At 37.3% G+C, this 7,154-nt stretch overlaps 1 non-coding gene across 1 annotated transcript; it reads right to left on the reverse strand.

Moving 5' to 3' along the window:
• Positions 1 to 672: 672 nt before the first annotated feature.
• Positions 673 to 778, reverse strand: LOC116123960. The gene has a single exon (XR_004127140.1). It is a non-coding gene; the product is annotated as a small nucleolar RNA R71 (small nucleolar RNA).
• Between the last annotated feature and the right edge of the window lie 6,376 nt (positions 779 to 7,154).

Here is a 7,154-nt window from a genome sequence, read left to right on the forward strand (position 1 = left end):
TTGAGACTAGTGCACTAGCTACATATGCATGTTTGTGAAATCATGCATCAAGTTTTTGGCACCGTTGCCGAGGATTGATTTTGTTTTAATATTGAAGTTTTCTAGTTTTTGCTAAGTTGAAGTTTAATTTTCAGTTTAATTTTTGTTTGTTGTGTGAGCTCACGCTCTTTTTCTTTCCTTTGTAGTTTATGCGAAAAGCAAGAAATTTTCCTGTGCTTCCTATTGACCCAGAGATTGAAAGAACAGCAAGAAGACTCATCAAAGAGAGAAGAGAAAGAGTAGAGAGACTCATTGAGATGGCTGAAAATAAACCTTGCGGGAGTTTTAACATCCACAAGTTAAAGGTTGTAGTCTGAGCATAACGAGATTGCCTATTGAGGCTAATAACTTTGAGATAAAGCCAGTTATAATCCAAATGATTCAACAATTAGTACAATTCGGGGGAGATCCAAAAGATTATCCTAATCTACACATAGCCAACTTCTTGGAAATCTGTGATACATTCAAGCACAACGGGGTGACAGATGATGCTATTAGGTTGCGATTATTTCCATTCTCATTGAGAGATAAGGCAAAAGGATGGTTAATGTCATTACTTGCTGGAACCATCACGACATGGAATGATCTAGCACAGAAGTTCCTTTACAAGTATTACCCACCAACTCTTTCACAAACATGAGAAATGACGTCACCTCATTTGTACAAGTTGACCATGAATCATTATATGAAGCATGGGAGAGACACAAGGAAATGTTGAGAAAGTGTCCACACCATTGTTTGCCTGTTTGGATGCAAGTCCAAACGTTCTATTCAGGTTTGCTACCAAATGTTCGAACAATGGTAGATGCAGTAGCCAAGAGAGATTTACAAAACAAGACACTGGTGGAAGCTCAAGAATTACTTGAAGTTTTAGCAAGTAACAACTACCAAAGATCGGATAAGAGCATGGTGTCAAAGAAGTCTATGGGTATTCATGATGTTGATGCTTACACATCCATTTCAGCCCAACTTGCAGCATTTCAAAAACAATAGGTGGTATGCATGTTAATTCTATTCAAACACCTCAAGTAACATGTGATTTTTGTGTAGGTAACCATGCAAGCATTGATTGCCAAGTGGGGAACACCTTTGCCTCATCATCCTTATCATCAAAACAAGTCAACTATTTAGTTGGGAATTAGAGAAAATAGAACAATCCATTCTCCAACACCTACAATCTCGGTTTGAGAAATCACCTAAACTTGTCTTGGGGCAATCAAGACAATCAATTAAATCAAAGGACAGTGCCAAACCATTAACTGGGGGTGAGTAGAGCAGAGAGTGTCAAAATTGGAGGATATGTTCGGGAAATTCATGCAAGAAACCACAAGTTTTATGAATGAGACACGCTCAAATTTTAGAAATCAAGGAGTGTCTATTCGAAACTTAGAGGTGCAATTGGGTCAAATTTCAGAAAAGTTGAATCAGAGAGTTCAAGGTTCTTTACCAAGTCATACTGTGACCAATCTAAGAGAGCAAGTAAATGCAATTATGCTAAGGAGTGGGACAGTGTTAGAAGAAGTTGAACCAAAAAGGAAAGATGAGAACCCTCCAGAAAAAAAGGAAGACTATGTTGCAGAAGTTGATGAAGAAATCATCGTTGAAGAGAAGCCAACAAGTCCAAGAAAGAGAGATCCAAGGAAAGAGAAGATGCCAAAAACAAGGAAGGAAAAATTGCCATTTCTTGAAATACCACTAGAGTTGGCACACCATACTTCTTCAGTTACTTTCCCTCAAAGACTAAGGAAGCAAACTGATACGTGTTTCCTATAACATGCAAAAATAGCAAGTATACTAATCGCACCAGTAATATAATGATGAGTAAAGATCGTTCCCACGAGGATTGTTAGCTAACCACTAAGTATTCTACTGTTCTCAAGTTGGAGCAATCGAAATCTTTGGATTGATGGGAGCTAATTATAACTAATCTGAACAATAACTATTAAACTAAAGTTTAACTAAAGATTGCAAGATAAAATTTCAGAAAATCAATTCAAGTAAAACGGGTAGGGTTTTGACTTCATTCGGATTTTATGGGTTAAACCTAAAAATTACACTACATTCATATTCATATGCATTGATTGTAAACCGAACTCACTAAGGTGTTAAACATACCTTCTCATGCTATGTTTTCCTATTCTTCCTTTTTAACCTTCCGCACCCAACAATTTGAAGGTTAACAATTCCAAACTCATTAAGCATAAGAATCCTACAATGATTTCATTAATTCTTGAATCTATCTCTAGCATCCAATACTATAATGGTGATTACCCAAGAAGCCTAACATGATTCATTTCTCAATCTCATCATGTTCATCACATAAAGCATTAAAAATCAGAGTAAACACACAATCAAAACATAGTCATATGAATATAACGTGATCAATAATTAACCCATTAGAAATCCGAATTACAATCAAAACCCTAACCCAAAATGAGTTAGTTCATAGCTAAATTAACACTACAATTAAGAAAAACGAAAATAATCAAGTTCAACATAATGAAAAGTAAGAGAGAGGATAAGAAATCTCCCCAATTGATGAATCCTTTGGTTCAAAATCAGATCTTCACCCTTCCAATTGCTAAAAATCTCTAAGCTTAATCCAAAAATAATGTAAAAGTTGCTAACCCTACTTCCTGCATGACCCCTGGGCAAAAAGGTTAAGTTTTTCTTTTATACCTCGCCCTAAATTTCTAAGAAAAACACGCAGAACGTAAAACTGTGCGTTTTACAAAACTGAAAATTACGACTGTCGTCGCGGCGAAGAAGAAACGTCGTCGCAGTGAAGAAAGCCTCAGACTTGTTCGTGTCTGCCGTACTTCGCCACGGCAAAGGACAATTTTTTGCCGGGGCGAAGCTACTTGAAAGGTTTTGAATTTATAGAACTGCCACTCTGCTTGCTTCTTTTGCTTTCTTCTTCGATTCTCGGTGCTCTTCCTTTGGAACAAGCCTCATCGTGCTTTGTCCTGCTTCAGAACTCTTCTAACTTCTGAGATCCGCTAACTTCTTAGTCAAAACTTCCAATTTTGTCCTTATTTGCTCAAAATGTCCATTTTAACCTGAAACACAAAATGTAAATAATTAAACAACAATTCAGGTCAAAATGCAACAAAAAGTACCTGAAATCTGACTAAAAAGACGAATGAAAATTGTATAATCCACGGATTATCACAAACTCAGGATAAGCAGTTTCTTAAATTTCTTGATGTATTCAAAAAAACTGCATATTAACATTCTTTTTGCAAATGCATTACAGCAGATGCTAAGTTATGCTAAGTTCCTAAAGGAAATTCTTTCAAACAAGAGGAAGCTGGAAAAGGATGAAATAGTAATGCTCATAGGAGAGTGCAACGCCATTCTGCAGAAGAAATTGCCACCAAAGCTCAAAGATCCGAGGAGTCTCACTATCCCTTGTGTTATAGGAGACTTACATTTGATAGAGTTTTGTTTGATTTAGGTGCTAACATTAACCTAATGCCTTTTTTTATTTTCAGGAAATTAGGGATCGAGAAAGTCAAATCGACCATGGTTTCTCTTCAGCTTGCCGATCGATCGATTAAGCATCCATTGGGCTTTGTTGAAGATGTGTTGGTTAAGGTGGATAAATTCATATTTCCTGCGAACTTTGTTATGTTAGACATGGAAGAAGACAAGGAGATACCTCTCATCTTAGGACGACCATTTCTTTCAATTGAAAGTGCCTTAATAGATATGCAAGAAGGGAAGTTGATCATGAGGGTGCAAGATAAAGAAGTGACATTTAATGTCATTGAGGCTCTAAAATTCCCATCGAAGCAAGATTCATGTTTTAAAATTGATTCGGTGGATCAGTCGGCAATTAAAACTTCCAAAATTGATGATCCTAAATTTCCATTTAAGGAATGCATGGTCAAGTCCAAGAAGATTAAAGATGAAGGTCATAAGCCGAAAGTTTGTACAATATACCTAGATGAGCCATAATCGAGCAAGTTTCTTCACAAGGAACAAAGTTGTAAAGATTTAGGTATACGGGCATACAAGTTGAAAGTAGGGCTGAAAAGGAATGCTAACCGAGAGATCACTTTAACACTTTCTCATTTCAAGAATGCTAATGGAAATTTGAAGTTTGAAAGGTGTCTATGAGAATGCCCTGATCCTAAAAGGAATGACAAAAGGATAATAACGGGTGGTTAAGTTCTTAATAAAGAGCTTATATGCCAAGAATCATCAACAAGTGAAGCCTCTTCCAAGGGAAAATGTTCAGGGTGTGATGTATGTTGATAGTCCGGATTGATGAAGGACTTGAGAAAGTCAAGCTTTTGACTATAAATAAGCACTTCTTGGGAGGCAACCCAAGCATTTTTCATTTTGATTTGACCATGCATTCCTTAGCATCAATTGTAAAATCCGCTACAGTACTTTACTTCGAGCTCTTCCAGCTCACTGTAGCTCTATTGAGACAAAATACAAAGCCTGATTGTGATCGAAAATCATCTTTATCCATTTGGAAAGTAGCATCATTTCATCCTCTTACAGTGAGCTCATATTCGCCTCCATAAACTAAGAACATATCCTTAGTCCTTTTAGGCTTTTAAGGATGTTCTTGACAACTATCTAGTGACACTCACTTGGATCTGATTGAGATATACTACAATTGCTTAACACACATGAGATATCAATCCGAGTACACAACATGGAATACATAATGGATCCAATTGCTAATGCATATGGGATCCTTTTCATTCTGTTTATCTCATCATGTGTTTTAGGACACATATCCTTAGAGAGATAGACACTATGTGACATCAGAAGAAATCCCTTCTTGGATTCTTCCATACTGAATCTCTTCTAAAAATTGTCTATGTATGTACTCTGACTTAGGCCAAGCAACCTATGTGATCTATCTCAGTAAATCTTTATTCCAAGGATGTAGGTTGTTTCTGCTATGTCTTTCATAGAGAAGTGTTGAAGTAGGTGCCCTAGAGCCACTCAATTATTGTGGAATTGGCTCTTTGTAATAATGTTCATTAATCAATAATCAAGGCATTTTATACTATATCGCGTAAATCATTATTATTGCAATATGTATTGATATATGTCCTTAAAATGGTAGAACCGTGACGAGGGTATCAAGTGTTTCAAATCTTGATAATGAGAACCCTATGAGCACATATGGTGGCCATTCTAGAAACGTCCATAGCCCCAGTATTATTCTGAAGTAAGGGCACAGATAATACGATAAGGCTATCATAGTGTTGAACGACCCTGTCGAAAGGCAGTGACTGATCTCACTTGTCAAGGTTGTTTGGTGACAACCTGGTGCAACACATGGGTGTTTGTTGTAGGCGATTACACCACAGCAAGTTCACTGGACTGACCCACCAGAGGATTCCATATGGATGGTAACCCCAGTGTCTATGGAACAAATCCTCTAACGAATGGTGGTGCATGTGATCCTTAGACTTGAGATCACCGGAGCGCCTTGTGCACCGATTGGTGTAGTTTGACACTAGCCTAACGCAGTTCTTTTCAGAGCTGTCAATACGGTGGTGATTGGCTGCATCAAGGAGTGTATCAAGACTATGGTGGATTGACAGAGGATTTATCACTCCCGGGTACGGGAGAAAGTTATCTCACGGCGCAATTCAGTATATGGCAATGACACTAAAACTGTGGCCACAGTGGGATTGAGTTGTTGCTCTATCCAGTTTATAATACGGGTCATTGGTCCAGAAACTGAATAAATAATATCGAGAGTAACCGAAGGTTGACACTATTTCTATGCCTTCGTCTCGTCGAGATAACGTATGATGAAAGGATCGAATTGCACGGTAACCATATCGTTGACAGGTAGCTACTTTGCTGAATCCGAATCTATCGGGTGGCCATGATGCCTTGCTAGGGGCCAATCTTGGTCTGTGTATTAGTGAGACGATTAATTGGTGTTAATCGCAATACTGTACACTGCCGATATGATGAGGAGCCTAAGGGTCACACACATAGAAGACAATTTAAGATGCAAGAAGAAAGAAGGGCGTTTTCGTCTTTTAAGGCGAAAGGGTATTTTGGTAATTTCACAGTGCAATTAAATTTGCTGAGGTCGTAGCCTTTATTTAATTTGTTAGAAAAATTAAATAAGTGAAATTACGTTTAAATGTGTGTTCGCACATATTTAAATATATTATCATTATTGTTAAATGTTAATATATATTTAAATATATATTAATTGATTTTAATTGAGATAATGATGGAAAATAAAATAAATCAAATTGGGAGTGTTTGGCAACATGGGGCGTTTGGGTTGGAGCCCAAGCCTACTCCGTATGGGATTAGGGCAAATTGTTTTTTAATATAAAATGAAAAGTGTGTGATTTTTAAAGGAGAGATTTTTCTTTGGAAAAACAAAATTACACAGCCCCTCTCTTCCACTCCCATGGCAGTAACACCCACTGCCCAAAATCAATTTCAATTGATTTGTTTTTCTTCTTAATCTTGAAGCCAAAGAGGACCTAGCAAATCCCTCTTTGGTTCTTTTAAGATTGTCTTCGTGTGGACTACGCAGGTTCGATCCTACGCTTGGATCGGTAGCAAAACATTCGTCGACAAATTTGGAGGAGCCTCCAACGTGCGTTTGTTTCTCTTAACTCATGTTTAATATTTCTGCAGATTCTTATTATGATAAAATTGTAAAACTATACCCTTGATCTTGGCTCATGTAAACGATCCCTGTTATATATTATTTTTGTTGTTTCCGTTGCGTATACGGGACCATTTACTAACAAGAAGCACTTGGATAACAAGTCTTTATTGACTGCAAGTTCAGTATCTCATTCCCAATGAGAAGTATGTCATCGACATACATCACCAAGAATGCCACTGCGCTCCTACTTACTTTCTTGTAAACACAGGACTCATCTTCATTTTTTATGAAACCGAAATCCTTTACGGCTTCATCAAAATGAATGTTCCAACTCCTTGAACCTTGCTTGAGGCCATAAATAGACCTTTGTAGCTTGCATATCATATCAACTTGTCCATCAAGAAGGAAACCATCCAGTTGTGTCATATACACATCCTCTTCAAGGTTTCTGTTCAAGAAAGCTATTTTGGCATCCATTTGCCAGATTTCTTAGTCG

Source organism: Pistacia vera, unplaced genomic scaffold, assembly GCF_008641045.1.
Source record: "Pistacia vera cultivar Batoury unplaced genomic scaffold, PisVer_v2 Contig146, whole genome shotgun sequence".
NCBI classification, from domain to species: Eukaryota; Viridiplantae; Streptophyta; class Magnoliopsida; order Sapindales; family Anacardiaceae; genus Pistacia; species Pistacia vera.